The sequence below is a fragment of the Callospermophilus lateralis genome, assembly GCF_048772815.1.
Source record: "Callospermophilus lateralis isolate mCalLat2 chromosome 11 unlocalized genomic scaffold, mCalLat2.hap1 SUPER_11_unloc_1, whole genome shotgun sequence".
Taxonomy (NCBI): domain Eukaryota; kingdom Metazoa; phylum Chordata; class Mammalia; order Rodentia; family Sciuridae; genus Callospermophilus; species Callospermophilus lateralis.
Window position 1 is genome coordinate 3,888,610 of NW_027510153.1, and position 19,267 is coordinate 3,907,876.

At 30.0% G+C, this 19,267-nt stretch overlaps 1 pseudogene; it reads right to left on the reverse strand.

Moving 5' to 3' along the window:
* LOC143385945 (cadherin-9-like) overlaps positions 1–19,267 on the reverse strand; it is a 151,864-nt pseudogene that overhangs the window by 31,363 nt on the left and 101,234 nt on the right.

A 19,267-nucleotide genomic window follows, 5' to 3' on the forward strand; every position in this document is an offset into this window, starting at 1 on the left:
ACATTTCCTGTGCTACTTTTCCCTTTTGTTTTTTGTAAGTAAACATTTTCATGTTTCACTATGGGTACAGGTAAAAACAATCTTCTGTACATTTTCACTATTTTATATATATATATATATATATATATATATATATATATATATATATATATATATGTCATAATTGGAGACAATAACTTTATTTTATTTATTTAGTTTTTTAATGTGGTTCTGAGGATCAACCCAGTGCCTCACACATGCTAGGCAAGCACTCTACAACTGAGTCACAACCCCAGCCCGACATTTTCACACTTTTTAAATAATATTTTCATGGAGAAAAAGTTTTGCTTGTTCTATTTTATGGGTGTGTGATCTTTAAGCTTGTGAAAAAATGCTTGGCCTTAAGAAAAAAGAAAGTTTAGAGAATACAAATCACCCCCATCATGTGACTGAAAAACTAGAACACCCCTATAATATTCACATTGCATCCCTTAGATTCTTGTTAATAGTTAAGTATGCTTTTGAAACTGGTAAATGCTAATGACATGCCTCTAACATTTTATTTATACCAACAAGTTAAGAAAAAAAAAACACCAATTGTTTTGGTATACAAGGGATGGATAGTTTTTTCTTTTTCCACAAAAATGTAATGATTCTTAACAGTAAACATTATTTAGTAATAAAGTAAAATGATGCATAGTTAAACTAATTTTGCATGTATTTATGAAGACAGGTTAATGTAAAATACACTTTGGCTACTATATCTCTTACTTTTTCAAAATTTCATTTTTCAAAATTTTCCTCATTTTTTTTTGCATTAAGAATATAAAACATGGGAAAATATGACAAGGACTAGGTTACAATTAAATATCACATTTCTTATTTCAAAAAATTGAGCATGATTTTGATGTTGCTATTTTTGGAAAACTCTTAGAAGAATTTTGTATACAATATCTTTCTTTAAACAGAAAATATGTTATGGAATCAAAAATGTTTATTGCACCCCTTCGCTAATTCCTCTCTTTAATATAAAGCTAATGTTTAATATCTAAGAAAATTCAAGACACAAAAGCTAAACTCATAATAGAAAATCACATAAAAATATTAAAAATTAATCAAATAATAATTTTTATATTAAGTGTTTGGAAAAGCAAAATCATTTATTTGGCGGTAAAAGAAATATTCATAAGCATTACCTTTATGGATGAAATATAAAAGTAAAAATGTTTATATCACACAATGTAACCCCAAAATGCTAGTTGTTCTCCTCTATGCTTATGAACTAAATTAGGGGAAGTTAAACAAATTCAGGCTATCTCACTTTATAGAATACATTCTGTCCATAAAACAAAAGGGAACTTTCTGTTTCTATGCCTTATAGGCAGAAATAAAATTATATTTGCAATATACAGTTTTGAACATGATTCGAATTTCAAAATACAATTCCAACTAACTCAGCTAGTTCACTCAATAGAAAATGAAACTCTTAACTTTTCAAATGTAAATGAACCAGAGTATAGATTTCATATCTAAATATCTATCAATGTATTATGCAGTATGTATGTACCTATCTATGTATCTAACCAGCTACCTATCAATCCAAGTACAGCTATGAATAAACTAAAATATAGAAAAATAGTTGTGCACAAGCTTACTCAGCTATTATCAAAATTACTAGTTTAAAATAATTTTCAACTGCTAAACACAAACAGTATTGGGAAAGGAATATACTGCTCTACTGCTTTTAGTCTTCTTTAATAAACACGGTAATATTGAAAAAATATATATGGCCTTTTATATTGTATAAAACTTTTAAGAAATTATTTTTCCCTTTATGTATATTGCACTTATATATTACATAATGCATATTATATATTTTTATATACAAGTTTGTATGTATATGTGTATACACTCACAAATGTGCATGTACACAAACTCACCTACAATTTATATATATATATATATATATATATATATATATATATATATATATATGAGAGATATTAAAAAATTTGTGAGATCAAATAAAGGAAAAAAGAACAGAACTGATCCATGAACTGGAGGAACCAAAGGAAAATAAGACAGGTAGCATGGTTTTTGTCCTATTCTGTCCCAAGACATTCCTCTAAACTCCTGTATAAAACATATTGAATTTATCTCAGCCCTATGAGACAATAAGGTGATGAAGATTAGAGAAAAAAAGAAGGAAATAACTATTCACTCTTCCATGGATGTTCTTATAGTACTGGCCAAGTTAACTCTCTGCCTATGCCTTCAGCTAAGACAGTCATTGACTTGGGGACCTATGGGGAGAGCCCCTTGCATAAATATTCACGGCATGGGGGCACCAGCAAAAATAGGGATGATATTTCTAGACAGTACAATGGCACCTGTTTAAAACAACCCATGAATTCAATACATAAACATTAAAACCGTTTTTTGTTCAATATAAATTTCAAACCTGGGAATTGCAAGACTAGAATTAGCCGTAACTAGTCTATTCTAAATATTTCTAAATATTTTATCAAATGTTCTGTGTAGTGTTATGGATATTATTGGATATGTTATTGAATCCAGAGCAAGTAAACCTCAAAAAAAAAGGACTGAAATAGGACCCAAAGAAGTTGTTGATTGTGTTATTTCTATCAAAAACTATAGAGGAATTACTGGTTGGAAAATTACCCAGTGTGAGGAGGAGGACTGGCTAAATCTTTTAGAGTGCATTTAGGGAAATATCCAGGCTTTGAGAAAATATGCATGCCAAACTACCAAATTTATACAAGAGCAACCTGACCACAAGAAATGGAAAAAGGAAAATGTAGGGACTTACACTAACATTTTAATAGGAGTACATCCCATTTCCTGTAATTGCATGTATTTGTTTATTATCAAGTTTAAAGGCTTAATCAGAAGACGGTAATGCAGAGGCTGAGGTTGTGGCTCAGTGGTAGAGCGCTCACCTTGCACATATGCATCCCTGGGTTAGATCCTCAGCACCACATAAAAATAAATAAGTAAAATGAAGGTATTGTGCCCAACTACAACTAATATATATATATATATATATATATATATATATATATATATATATATATATATTTTTTTTTTTTTAAAAAGATGTTAATACATTTCAAATTTTATGAGATCATTAGAATCATGCACATTTAAGTAAATGGGGTATGTTAATTATACAGCTAAAATGTAATATGATATATGGTTTTGAAAGAAATAGAGGGAAAATTTAAGGACAATGATTGGTGAGGGAGAAAGGAAGTGACAAATATTTTCAGAAGAAAAGCAAATGTAAAGGAGATGCAGACTGAAGGAAATCCTTGGAGGGTGAGAGATTTTATTTCATTCTATTAAACTTCATTTCCTCCTCAGCTATTTGTAGTTTGTCAACCCACTGATTAAATAAAAATCACTAATATAATGCAAATAAAAGTGGAAGTCAGTTATTATTTCATATATATATATATATATATATATATTAATTTAATTACACATGTGCTTAAACTCTTAATATGGTTAATACATAGTCTGAGAAGTTCCTAGATATCACCCCTTAATTTTCCTTCATAAAATTATTTACTTGTACAAATAAAAACAAAGAATATGTTCACTTGCAATAATTATGATGAGTTCATCTTTTATTTTATTTTATTTTCATAAAAAATATATGTGGAACACAATGGAATATTACTCAGGCATAAAGAAGAATGAAATTTGGCAATTGTTGGTAAATGGATGGAACAGGAGAATATCATGCTAAGCAAAATTAGCCAGTCCCAAAAAAAACAAAGGCCTAATATTCTCTCTGATAGGCAGATGCTGACTCACAAGAGGCAGGATGGAGGGAGGAGTGGAGCTTCGCTGAACTACACAAGGAGGAATGGAAAAAGGGAGGGGAATGGGAATGGGAACGACAGTATAATGAATCAGACATTATTTTCCAAGTTACATATACATATGCATTACCAGTGTAACTCCACATTATGAACATCCACAAGAATGGGAAGTTACACTCCATGTAGGTATGAGATGTCAAAATACATTTTACTGAGATGTATAACTAAAAAGATCAAATAAAAAAAGGTATGAGAGTTGCAACAAAGAACAACATAAATTCAGGTCATAAATACATCTACATTTTACTTAGACATTATGTGTATGAGTGTGTATAATAGTACCTAAAATTATATTGAAAAACACAGTGTTTCTCCCCTTTACTCTTATTTGGATTTAATTTGAGAGGGGCATTTGATTTAATATAGTATATTTAAAAATGCTATTTAGGGGTGCTTACTCAGGTTCTAATAAAATAGAAGATTTTCAAATTACATTTTAGACAAGTATAACTAACAGTGCAAGAAAATAGACAGTGAGATTGTTCAGCTACTTCTGAATCTATTAAACTATGTTTTCATTATCAGTCTAGGCTAGCAATGAGCTGACTTTTTACTTTGGGCAAGGCACCTTAATTCTTTTGGACTCATGTGTACATATTTATTAAAGAAAGTATGTAGCCCTGGGGATGTGGCTCATGCAGTAGCACGCTCGCCTGGCATGCGTGCGGCCCCAGTTCGATCCTCAGCACCACATACAAACAAAGATGTTGTGCCTGCCTAACAACTAAAAAATAAATGTTAAAAATTCTCTCTCTCTCTCTGTCTCCACTCTCTCTTTAAAAAAATAAAATATGTAAACCAAAATTATAGTGCCTTTGACATACTATATTTTATATAATAAGATAATTAAAAAATAGAAACACAAAGTCAATTAGTGGACCATAGAAGCAATACATTCACCAATGTCAGTAATAAAGAATAATAACTATACCCTACAAAAAGAATCAGGATTTATCTGTATAATTGTTTTCATGTACATTTTTAAATTTTTATTAATTAGCTTCAATTAGAGTCATATAACTTCTTGTTGTGTAACGTTTTTGTGGATTCCTATCATGGAGTGTAATTGGCAATGGTAAAAAAATTCTCATTTTTAAAGCCTGATCAGAGGTTGCCCTGCTTACAACTTAATCTTCTCTAAATGAAATACAGGAATTGTTTTAGAATGAGACAATCTACAAGCCTCCATTCACACATAAAGTTTACATTTTGTATTATGAAGAACTGAGTCATTGAAGACTTAATATATATATAAACACATATATACACACACACACACACACACATACATACAAAATGCTTAGTTCAATCTTGATGCCTTTATGTACTTAATATAATCTAGATTAGAATACTTGTATAAGGAAGAATCTGATTAGGCAGACAGATGGTAGGAATGTATAGAGTGAGAGATTAAATATCACTATAAAATTCAGGAGAAAATACAGGCTTTTTAACATTTAAATATCAATAGTCTCATGATATTCTGTTTTAAAATGTGAAGTAATGCTTTGGAAATTTTTAAAGTATATTTATATTTTAATCAACTATAGTCAAATTTTCTCATATTACAATATTTATGTTATCTTTTGTATGCTTTTGAATTTCCTATACATGTTAAATATTTCTGAAGAAAGAAAAATATAAGTTTTGGTATTGTAAAATGTAAAAATATCTGTTAAAATATCATGCATATAAAATGTTTTAGAAATTTTAAAGAGTATTATCAAAAACCACATCACTTGAAAACAATTCAATAGTAAATTAAATACTAAAGAGGAATATAATTTAAAATGTACTCTCATATGAAATATAAAAAGACCACGATGTGTACCTAAATTACCCTTGTGATGAAACACTATAGACCAATACAAGGAACTGTACCAGGCTAACAGATATAAGAATAATATTAAAGAAAACATATCCACTCATGTTTTATTCCAGGCTTTATGATTTCACAGGACTTCTTTTTATATTATTGGAGAAAATACCCCCAAAAACAATAGAACAGCACTTTTTTCAAATAAATGAGATCTTATTTGCCATTAGAGGAAATTACTTTTTATAAACTCTTGGTTCTTCTTGCCAGATACTCATGTTTAACAAGTATTTTACATAAAATCCTCAGTAAAAATGTGTACAAGTATTTTTTTACCTACATAGAAGTTATTTTAGATTGAAAGTTATGCTAGCTATAATAAAATCAAATATGTACTTTAGACTATAAATCCTCATATGCAGCTTGTATATTTTGTATACTATAAGATTTATCATTTTTAAGAAATATTTTATACTTAAGCGTCTACTCTTATTAACAAATATAAACCTTCTACATGAATAGTGTTTAATGTAGTTACTCAGATACAATATTTGGATATTAATGAGTTAAATTTAAAATCTTACGCAGATGTAATAAGAGAAAAAGTTATTTTCATTTTCATTTATAAACCTTTGTTCAGTAGTGGAACATGAACAAAAATAAACTAAAAAACAAGAAAAAAAAAACCTGGAATCCTGCCCATGAAGCTACCAGGTTATTTGATACTAATCCAGTTGCTAAATCTTTGTGAATTCTGAATTGCTAATTAACAGAATGGGGATTTAAAGTTTTATTTCCCATGCTTCTTAAAAAAAAAAAGCTTTTTGAAAGATCAAATGAGATAATGCTTCAGAAGAAATCTGTCAAATGCAAGCATTAGGTTTTGTAATTCAAAATAATGCAAGCAAAGTTGTCCAATACTGCCTGAACTATTATTCTTTTCCCTTCTCATAGAAATGTCTTTTACTTGCTCTCATTTGAGTGACAATTGAATAGAGCTGAAGGTATCCATGACAATGCAATGAAATAATTGTTCTCAGTAACTTGTTATGTAATAAGAGACTCTAAGGTACATGTAATTGAAACTAAATAGGAAGTTTACACTAAATAGCAGTTTTATGTTACAGCTCTTATCATGAAAGAGGTCACATATAATTACCATATCCTCATATAATTTAGCTAAAAAACATACTGATTAGTTGACTAGGAAATACCTACCCACTCCAGACATTTCAGGAACACTGGCAGTATATAAGTCTTTTGTAAATATTGGCTCATTGTCATTGATATCATGAATTTTAATGATAAATTCTGATTATGGTTCCACCTGCCAACCAGTCTTTCGGTCTATAGCCTTGGCTCGAAGAATGTAGAGGGATTTTTCTTCTCTGTCTAATTTCTTTGCAGCATGAATGTCTCTTGTATTTTCATCTATGATGAACAGACTGCCAGCCCCATCTCCTGTTAAAATGTATTTTAAATTTCCATCTCCTTTATCTTGGTCAGTATGAAGCTTCAAAGAGGTAAAAAAGAAGAGTTCTGTAAACACATGCATTATTAGAGTAAAAATAACTTTGGCATATCAACTAGACAATATCACTACAAATATGCTGTCTTATTTTCATTGAGTGGAAACTAAACATTTCAGGTTTTGTTTTGCTAAATATTTTTAACAATTTCATTTATACATCATTCAAAGATAGATTGAAATAAAAAGGAAAATAAATGTATCTCTTTCAATGCATAGTATTTGAAAGATATTTTTAAGTAGAACACTACAAAGAAATCTTTGTTACCTCTAGAGATTAAAAAAAATCCATTAACTCAGATCTCGAGTTTTAAATATCAAGTAATCATTGTAATATTTAAAATAATGAAACTCAAAGTTATGGTATAAGGAATTTCTGAACTTGACATAATGCTAAGTTTAAGATGAATAACTTAATTTTAAATTGATTTTATCACAATGCAATATAACATTGTCAAACTGCAAACTCTGTATACAGGGAGGCCAGTAAGAGAGAATTTCAAACTCATATTTTTTGTATCACTTTTGAAGAGTACCTTTTCAATCACAATGTTCTCACTTGGAGGAAATTATTTTGTAGATATTTTAAATTTAAAGTGAAACAAAACATGACTTTCCTCTTTGTCCATATAGTTTAGGTCTTAATAGAAATAAATATTTATTCACAAATTATTTTCTTTCACAAACTACCCTTCTATAAAATAACTTCTTAATGTAGAAAGCTCACCAATGAAAATTTAAAACAGTTTTATAATCAAAGAAACTTTGATTTGTAAAAGTTTTAAAAGTTTTGGCAATTCTTTAAAAATCAAATTGAGAAATAATAATTGTGTATGTTAAAAAATTGTGGGTTATGATATGATGTTTTGATGTATGTGTATATTGCAGAATGAGTAAATAATTGTAGATTAATTAAATCAGGCTAATTAACCAATCCATCATCTCAGGCTTATCATTTTTCTTGTGTGATAAAGTCATTTACAAAAAAATCAATGGAGAAAGTGTGGTGTTATTTAAATGGTACAACACTTCACCTATTCAGGAATAATAATAATAATAATAATAATAATAATAATAATAACTAATAATGCTATTTCAAAATTGCTAAAACTGTAGATTTTAGTAAGACTGGAATCCTAACTAGTCTCCCCTTCTGGGGCAGTCTTACACCACATTCATCACAATTCTTATTGTTCTGAACTTACATATTCATCATGACCAAATCCATCTTTGAATTGTTTGTTAATATAAATGCTACTTTTTATGTTAGCCGAAGTTTGAAACTTGTTTCCTTTTTTATCCTTCTTTGTTTTAAACCTATTAAAATAATCATCATATGTAATCTGTCATTCTTTGAAATACTTTCTTCATCTGTTTTTCCTCCTTGGCTAATACTCTGGCTTTTCCTACAACATACTTCACCAGATCACTGCAGTCGTCTCCTGATCATGCTACCTCTATTCTTGCTCTATTTCAAAAAAAATTTCACTTTTCTACATCACAAATATAGACATTTTACTAGAAATTAAAAATCTCCAACAAGGCATAGTGGTTATGACCATGAACTTAAAGTCCTACAAACTAGGATTAGTTTCAAGCAAATGTAAGTATTATATTGGGAACATCCTTTTGCTTTCTTATTTATTTAATAATTTAAGCCTTCTCCATTGAAAAGGGTTAATGTCAATATTTTAAAATAGTGTTTACATTATTGTCATTATAATTTGCTGATGTCTATTACCTCATTCAAACATCCATAATGTGGCCCTTCATCCTGGAGGCTCTGCCACTTTGCTCCTTTATGCCTCCCATACATACCAATTGTTTTGTTTTCCATTGTTCGTTTAATTTCATTTCTCAGGAAGCCTTTACCTGTTTTCACAGCTGGTGTTTACATATGTATCTTTAACCTTTAGACACTTTCCACTCTTTTTTGTTTTCCCCTAAATAAATAATTGGCATATCTCATTTTGACATTTTCTTTTCAGGGCAACTTCTAATGTAACACTTTACTCCCCACCCTGACGTTCATCAAGTTAAGTATAATTATGAACCATGCTACTAAAAGGTAAAATAAATTAGGAAAACATAGATATCCATTTTAAATAACTCAATGTATATTTCTTCTCTCTCTCACACACACACAAACACACACACATATATTTATACATGTATATTCATAAGAAAACCAAATGATTATTCTCTTTTTATTTTTTTATTTTTATTTTTTTAATATTTATTTATTTATTTTAGTTCTCGGCGGACACAACATCTTTGTTTGTATGTGGTGCTGAGGATCGAACCCGGGCCGCACGCATGCCAGGCAAGCGAGCTACCACTTGAGCCACATCCCCAGCCCCGATTATTCTCTTTTTAAATAGCAAAATTTATTTATCTTCTCAAATAAATAAAAGGATTTGTCTATCATTGATTAATAGAAAAAATCAGAACAGAAATAAATTAAATTACATATTAGAAATCTCTAAAGTCCATAATATTTTATTGAACAGTGATTATTATTCCTCAAAATATTTATAAAAGTATTTTGTATATTTATCTTTGTATCACCTGTTCTTTTACTTTAAGAGGAGAAGAAAATGAAGAAAATTATTGAAAAAAGATGACTGAGAAGGATGGGTAAATAGAGAATAATGTAATTATGAAAGTCTGTCAATTTGGCAAAAATTGTAGAATTAACTGAAAAGTTCACTTTATTGAGTTGGCTAGGCTAATTAATGTACAAGAAAATCACCTGGAGCCATCAAAATTCTGGTCTACATAAATGTTGAATGTAAATCTTTGATTAAGCAACATACTTTTAGGTAGGATATTAATGGTGCAATACAGTTTATCTTTTCATGGTTTTATGTCATTATTTTTCATAAAAATAAACAACTACACATAATATTTATTAAATTTTTAATTTATCTTTAATTTTTAAGCTATACATACTTTATGCATATTAGGAGTAAATTTGTATTGATTTCTTGAAACAGGAAAACAAAAAAAAGAGTCAGAAACCACATATAAATGAATTATTAAAGTACCTCTTCACAGTTATATTCTACTGTTCTCTGCTTCATGCTTATTATACCTACAGGAAAAGAAATGTAGTCCTGTATAATTTTAGAGTGTAAGTATGGAAGTGTCACTGTGATGCTGCAATTTGCTTAAAGTCATGGAATACTAAGTACTGTGGACAAAGAATAGATAATTTTTTCAGTGAAATCTATTTAATTCTTATAGAAATTTTTGATAAGCAACTTAGCTACATAGCAGAAAGTCTAAATGATTTTTTTTAAAGAGAGAGTGAGAGAGGAGAGAGAGAGAGAGAGAGAGAGAGAGAGAGAGAGAGAGAGAATTTTTTAATATTTATTTTTTAGTTATCAGCGGACACAACATCTTTGTTTGTACGTGGTGCTGAGAATCGAACCCGGGCCGCACGCATGCCAGGCAAGCGCGCCACCACTTGAGCCACATCCCAGCCCCAAGTCTAAATGATTGTAATAAACTCTATAAAAATTTTTGAATACATATGAAAATAAAATAAAAAATAATTGTACTTTTTTTCAATGTCATTTCCTGTTATTTTCCAATGTGTTTAACATAATAGTATTATTTTAAGCAAGTATTTTTCTTGCCTTTTATGATTTAAGTTATGTTCAACACTTTATTGTCTTGTATTGATCTGTTCATGAAATTGAACTTGTAATTCTCAAACAAAATTAGATATGATTGTATATCCTGTTTAGATTAATGTTTAAATACTCATGGAAATACCTTCACTTTCAGTTATTTTATCCTCATTCAAAATACATAACAATCTGGAAAATGTTTACATAAACACAATAGCTTTCATAATCACTCCTATTTGAATGGTTTTATAATCAGTGTTACAATGTCAAAGAAATGGAGCATTACACATATTCTTTACACAGAAGATGTTGATCAAGACAAATTGAAACATTCATGAAATTATAGGATATTATAAAGAAGTATATTGATTGAATATAATTTAATTTATAAATAAAAGATTTGCAAAAAATGGTAAAATCATTTTATTCATTTTACTATTGAGATTGTAATAATGGTGATTTTATTTTTTTTATATCCACCTGATCTAATTTCTTCCAAAATATTTTATATATATACTTTTTACCTTTTTATTAAAATATTATTTCAGGAATTTTTATATAATACCATACATACATATTAAAAGGTCATTTTTAGCTATTATTTTTAGTATATTTTTAAAATTTATTTTTAACTGATACATAAAAATCATACATATAAACACAATATTAGTTAATAGTTAATACACATCTACATTGTGTTTGTTTAAATCAATTTAAACATACTTATATCCTTGATTTTTTATTATTTTTTTATGGTGAATACTTTAAAAATTTGTTTTTATAGCTATTTGTAAACTTACTTTATTTTATTTATAATCAACCCAGAGTGCAATACCATACCAGAGCTTTTTTTAATGTTTTACTGTCACTTAGTATCTATTGATCAATCTTTCTCCATTGTTTCCCACATGTCTACTCTAAAAGGTTGAGGTATTTTGTAAATGAAAAGAAAATACTGAATGGTAGTGAAAAATGTTTGTAAAGGTCAGGTATGACCATGCAACCACTTGGAGAAACAAGGACATACTTTTTGTGACTGTTTTTCCTTATTTTGTTGAATGTATTTGTGAGTATGTGTCAAATATTTCAAATAAACTTGTTTTATTCTCTCCATTATCATGTAATATTAAAGATGGTGACCTGAAATCTTACAATTTAATTATTGCTAATTATATATCATGGCATTTATGTTATAGTATATTATTGAGAAAATAAACAGGACTCAAGGGTGGAGGTAACCTCTGGGGAAGGAGTTAGTATTTTATTGTAAGCAGGGTTGCTGTGTCATGGTGGGTGGGATTATGACCTTGTTTCTGTTTTATTTGAAGACAATGTGTTGTGTAAAGAGATGTCGCCTGTGAATGTCAATTTGGCAAGGATTGGAATTTTGATGGTAATTTCATGTGTCAACTTGACTGGCTTGTCCAGATATCTGGTAACAAATTATTTTGGATGTCTGGGTGAGGATGTTTTGGGATAAGATTAACCTTTAAATCCATAGACTAAGCAAAGGGTATTGCCCACCACCACCACATGGGATGGTCTTCCTTCAACGCCTTGAAGTCTTGTGTACTAAAAAAATCTTGAGAAAGGAGGAATTTACCCTGTCTGACTATGAGTTGACACAGTAGGCTGGTCATCCTTTGAACTCAGATCCAGGATAGGACTTATTCCATTCATTGAGTTCTTTTAGTCTCAGTTGAAAATAATATTATGGGTTCTCACCAGCTGCAGCCTCCCATATCTATACTTCTCAAACTCTACAATACTGTAAGTTAACTTCTTGCAATAAATTGACATATATTTGCTGTTTCTCTGGAAATCTCATATAATCTAAATTCAATTTTTAAAAAAAATATAAATTGTGAAATCAAAACAAATTCAATAACAAATCATTTTCAAAATAAGGAGTGAGGATTTTTGGTTGTTTGTTTAACCTTTTAGAAATGACTTTAAGACATAAATTGTATTCAATAAAAAAGTGTACACTTAATTTATAAAATATTATAATTTCGACATGTATATATCTGTCATTGATATGTTTTTTAGTTGATTACCCTGTCTGACTATGAGTTGATACAGTATAAAGCATCATAATCGCTTTATACTTTGCTTAAAATGGTGGAAGTCCAAAATATAACAAACTCCATATATATAATATCAATAGTCCTTGTGTGTTCTTAAATATATCTCATTATTTTATATTATCTTATTTGGTTTGTAATGAGGAAAGGCATCGATAATAGCTAAAATAACTAGTACAGAACAGTATTTTTGGTGATTTCATGTCCAAATACATTTCCAAAACATTTTCAAAAATGAAATGTTTCATTTCAGTACAAAATTTACATTTTTTCTAGCTCCCACTTGTAATTTCAGAGTTTTGAGAGGTCAAGGCAATAGGATCACAAGTTCAAAGCCAGCCTCAGCAAAAGTTAGGTGCTAAGCAACTCAATGAGACCTTTCTAAATAAAATATACAAAAATAAAGCTGAGGATGTGGTTCAGTGGCTGAGTGCTCCTGAGTTCAATCCCCAGTACCTTAAATAAATAAATAAATAAACAAGCAAACAAATAAATAAATAAATTAAATTTTTCTCATTTATTTCAGGTAAGTCAATTTATATATTTAAATCAACTCATATTAAATATTGCTTCATGACTACTATATTAGAGCTTGAATTTGTAGTAAATGCAAACTCAATATAATATTATTACTATGTGATATCTTTACACCATAAGGATTTTGTGCTTGTGACTGGGCATGGTGGTATACACCTGTAATCATAAAGAGGCAGGAGGCTGAAGCAAGAGGATTGCAAATTTGAGGCTAGCCTCAGCAATTTAACAAAAACACTATCTCTAAATTAAAATTAAATAAAATAAAGGGTGAGGGATGTAGCTTGTGGTAGAGAACCCATGGACTGAATTTCTAGTACCTGGAGGGCAGCAGGGGGTATTCCTGCTTGGTTTAAGATACAATTGACTGAACTTGAGTTTTCTGGGAAGAATTTTATGGCACAGAAGTGGCACATACACAGAATTGCAATCCTCTGCAATCCCCTAGCTGGTTCTATAACTTGATGATTTTGAATTACCCTGCTATAAACACTGATGTGCCTGTACCAATATAAAACAACAATTTTGGTTCTTTTGGATAAATATCAAAGAATGAGATAGATGCACATTGATTCCATTGCTAGTTTTTTGGGGGAATCTTCATGATGCTTTCCAGATTGGTTGTACTAATTCAGGGTTCCATCAATAATATATGATGGAACCCTCCCCATTTTCACCATTATATTGTTATTTTAATTCTTTTTTAAAATATATTTTTAGTTGTCAAAGGACCTTTAGTTTATTTACTTATATGAGGTATTGAAAATCGGACCCAGTGCCTTACACATTCTATCACAGAATTACGACTCCAGCCCTTGATTTGAATTCTCAATAATTCAAATTTTAACTTCAGTGAGATAAGATCTCAGTGTAACTTTTATTTGTATTTCCTTGATTACTAAAGATGTTGAACTTTTTTTTTATATATTTGTGATTTCTATTTCTTCTTTTGAGAAGTGTCTGTTCAGTTCTTTTGCTCATTTTTTAATTGGGTTCTTTGTTGGTTCTTGGTATTTTTTTAGTTCTCTAGATAGTCTACTTATTAATCCCCTGTCTGAGGAACAATGCCAAAGACCTTCTCCGATTCTGTAGCCTCTATCTTTATGATCTTAGATTTTTTTTTCCTTTCCAGTGAGGGAACTTTTTAATTTGATGACATCCCACCTATTGATTCTTGATTGTAATTCTTGTTAAAGAAGTTGGTGCTTGTGTCAATATTTTGGATTTCTGAACCCACATTTTCTTTTAGCCATTAAAAAGTTTCTGATCTAATTCCAATGTTTTTGATTCACTTTAAGGTGACTTTTTATTCATCATAAAGATAGGAATCTAGTTTCATTCAGTTTTTTCAACACCGCTTAAAACACAGAGAAAACATAGAGTAGACTAATATCAAACAATGAAACTGAAGGAGCAATTAAAATTGTCCCAACTAAGAAAGCCAAAGATCAGGTGGATTCTTATCCTAGTTATACAACATCTTTAAAGAAGAACTAGAGGCAATCCTCCTCAAATTATTCCATGAAATAGAAAAAGAGGAAATAGAGCCAAATTCATTCTATAAAACCACAATCAAAACTAGTCAAAGACACATCAAAGAATAAATATATCCTTCATGAACAAAGATGCAAAAATCCTTTAAAATATATTGGCAAACCACATTCAAAAGCACATTAAGAAAAGAGTATACCATGATCATGTGGGATTCATCCCAGGTATGCAAGGACAGTTCAACATATGCAAATCAAAATAAATGCAACTCACCACATAAATAGAGTTAAGGACAAGAATCACATAATTATCTTAATAGATGAAGAGAAAGCATCTGACAAACTTAAGAATACTTTTTATGTCTCTTTTTAATCCTCATTTTAAAGTGAATTTACTGTACACAACATATACTTGCCCTGTATTTTTTATCCACTCTCTCATTAGTGTGTTTAGAAATTCAGTTTTTAAAGTATAATTTATAAAATTTCATAAGTAATTATTATATCTGTAACATGGCTTGCCCATTGCCAAACCTTCTCTCTCTCTCTCTCTCTCTCTCTCTCTCTCTCTCTCTCTCTCTCGTGCGCGTGTGCGTGCTTTATTACCATATGTCTAAATAAGTGCAGAGAGAGTGAGAGAAGGCTTCATGTATATAATAGAAAGGAATAAAGTTCTAAAATAATTCATAAGTTCTCCCTTAGAAAACAGAAAATTAAATTTCACAATCTGAAATCAATTCCTTAAAAGTCACCATCTACCAAAAATACAAATAGATTAAAATTTTAAAACAAAACAACAACAACAACAACAACAACAACAACAACATGAGAAGAAATACTTTAAACAGGACTCTAACAATTAGGGGAAAAAATCAACAAGTAATACCATTACAAAACAGAAAGAACTGGGCTAAAATGGTTTCACTGTTGAATTCTATCAAACATTTAAAAAAGTTTGTTACAAAATTTTAAAAACTTGTTCCTGAAAATAAAAGCAAAATAATAAATACTAACTCATTCTGTCAGACCAAAATTACCCTTAAACCAATTGCAATAAGCAATTGAAATTTGCAATTAATAACATAAATAACTTTTTAGATTAATAAAAATGTTTACATATATTTAATAAATATCTATAAGATGTACACAGTTCTCATAAAAGAAAAAAAATAAATGAAGAGGTATTACATTGTCATTAGTAGAAAAATTTGATATTCTATAGATGTCAGTTCTTCCCCACTTGATCTAATCATTACCAAATTTAAATGAAGTTATATGTAGATATATACATACTAACTGTAAAATTTATGTGGGGAGGCCAAAGACTCAAAATTATCATCAAAACATTGGGGGGGAAAAAAGCTGGAAAGCTGACAATAACAAATTTGAAGTTTTTCTACAAAATGTAATAATCAGGACAATGTGATGTTGTTGAAAGAACAAACAAATTAATAGAAAAAAATTAAAAAGCTCAGAAATGGATCCAAGTTAATATATTCAATTGTTCTTTTGTAAAAAGAGAAAGAATAGCTTTTTTATTAGTAATGCTGCAAACATGAATATCATCATTGAAAAATGAATCTAGATACAGTTTACACATTTCACACACAAACACACCTCAAAATAGTCATACCCTTGTTTTCCCCAGTTTGTTCATTTCTATGACCCAATGCTCTTGTGAGAACAACAAAAAGGAGAAAAAATATATTTAGGGCTCACAGTTTCATTGGTCTGAGTCCACTGATGACAGACTCCATTGCTCTGCGTCCAAAGTGTGGCAGAACATCACAATGGAAGGTCTTGGTGGAAAAAAACAGCTCATGTCACAGAAACAGGAACCAGAAAGAATTCTGCTCATTGGGGATATATAAATATAAACCCAAAAGCCATGTATGTCCCCAGTGACCCGCCTCCTCCAGGAACTTCCTACCTGCCTATAGTTACCCAGTTAATCCATATCTGTGGATTAACGCACTGATTAGGTTAAGGCTCTTATGAGTCTGTCATTTCACCCTTAACTTTCTTGCATTGTCTTACATATGAATTTTTTTGGGGAACACCTCGTATCTAAACCATAACAGACTTAAATGTTAAGGAAAACCTATAGATGTATAGAAGACAATGAGAAAAATCTAAATCATCTTATAATTGGCAATGTACTATAGGTACAAATGTATGATCCATAAAAAAATCACAAACTGAATTTCATGAAAATTACAAATATGTTCTCTGTAAAAATTATTATTATCAGAATGAAAAAGACACAGTCCAGATTGCAAACTACTTATCTGGCAGAAAGCTCAATATATATATATATAAAGAAATTGTCAGAGAACAAACAACCCAACTAAAGAAAAGAAAAAAAAAAAAACTTAAGATCTGAGGAGTCACCTTACCAAATAAGACAAACAAATAAAATGAGCATATGAAAATGTAAAACATTGAATTTCCTTAGGGAACTAAAAACTAAATGAGATACCACTTCATTCATATTAAAATGACCTAAATATCAAAGTCCTGGGAGCACTAAATGTTGATAAGGATGTCGACCATAGGAATTCTTGTTCATTGCTGGTATGAATACAAAATATTGAATCCACTTTGTAATGCAGTTAGGAAATGTCTCACAAAGCTCAATAGTCTTACCATATTAGCTAACCAGGTAATTTTCTGAATATGTCGAAATACCCGTACACAAATGTTTATACAACTTTAGACATAATTCCCAATTACTGGAAGCAGCCAAGATGTCCCTTGGTAGCTGAATTGATAACTGATTATACATCCCTAAAAAATATTATTCAGTAGTAAAAAGAAATTAGCTACCAAACTAAATAATACATAAAGGAACATTAAATTCAAATTACTACATGATAGGCACTAGTCTGCAAAATATTTTATAGACTACATGATTCTAATTTCATTACATTATCAGGATGGCAAGAGTGTAGAGAATAGAAAGATAGCCATTCTAAGACTAAATGAATGTTAGAAATGAATAGATCTAGCAAAGGGAATCTTTATGCATTGAGACTACTCTATAAGATGCTGTAATGGGGGATAAAAGGAACATGCATTTGTTGAAACTCAGATGTGTACAAGACAGAAACTGAATTCTAATGTGAACTATATGGACCATAGTAACAGTAATGTAACAATAATGATTCCAAACAACCCCAAGATGCTTATAAGAGAGACAACTGTGTGTGTGTGTGTGTGTGTGTGTGTGTGTGTGTGTGTGTGTGTAGGCATATGAAAACTCATTACTTTATGCTATCTTCTGTAAAACTAAAATTACTCTAAGAAATAAAGTTTATTGATAACTGAAGTTAAAAGTTAAATTGAAAAGAATGATAGGTGTGTGAAATACTGAAAAACTTCTGTTCAGACATTAAAAAGGAGCAGAGCCATTTTCTACATGGATTTTAACTCATGAGTGATCTGAAATAAGGCAAATTACATGGTACAGTGGAGTTAATTTTGAAATTCAAGTACAAGTAAACTGGTGAGAATAATTAATCAAGAAATATTATTGGAGAAAATGAATGTGTATTAATATACTGGGAACACCTCACTTGATTTGTAAAGTTAATTCAGGAATTAGTAAGAAAAGTCCTGTTTTCTATCTTCCATAGTATACTTTTGAAAATAAGCTTGAGTTTATCCTGGTTGAGCCTGTTGTAATAAGCATTGTTTCAGAAAACTGAAATTGTGCTTAGAATATTCCGTTAGCAAATAATCACTGAATTAAAAAAAATGCATGAACATCTTCTGTTCAACCAACATATATAAACAAAGTTTCTTATACTCCTCACTTCCTCATGTTAAATGGCTCAAGATAATGCAGTTTTAAACAAGGATCAATGCCATATTAATGCATTTCAAGAAGCACTCCTACTGGATACAAACAATGATGAAAGGATCAGCCCACTTGGTTCTGAGAAAACTTTTCTGTTTCCATAAGGTGAACACAAATTGACTTTGACATTTTTCATTTTGTTAAACTTTGTTACATTATAAAGAGCCCTTGCTCAGCTGTAGGTAACTTTCCATAGAGAAAATGTTCATACTCATTCAATTCACACAGAGACTTCTTCCATTTTTCTATGCATTTTCAGAATGGCAATATCTTGCTGTCCACAGCTCAGGAACTCTCTATCCTTAGAATGCCATGTAGACTTCTCCACTTAACTGCTCCCTGTCATTGTGGCATAGAGAATAAGAACCAACCCACTGCCTATCAGAGTTAAGGAAGGAATCTAGGAGGGTACCCTTCCCTCCCCAAACACAATG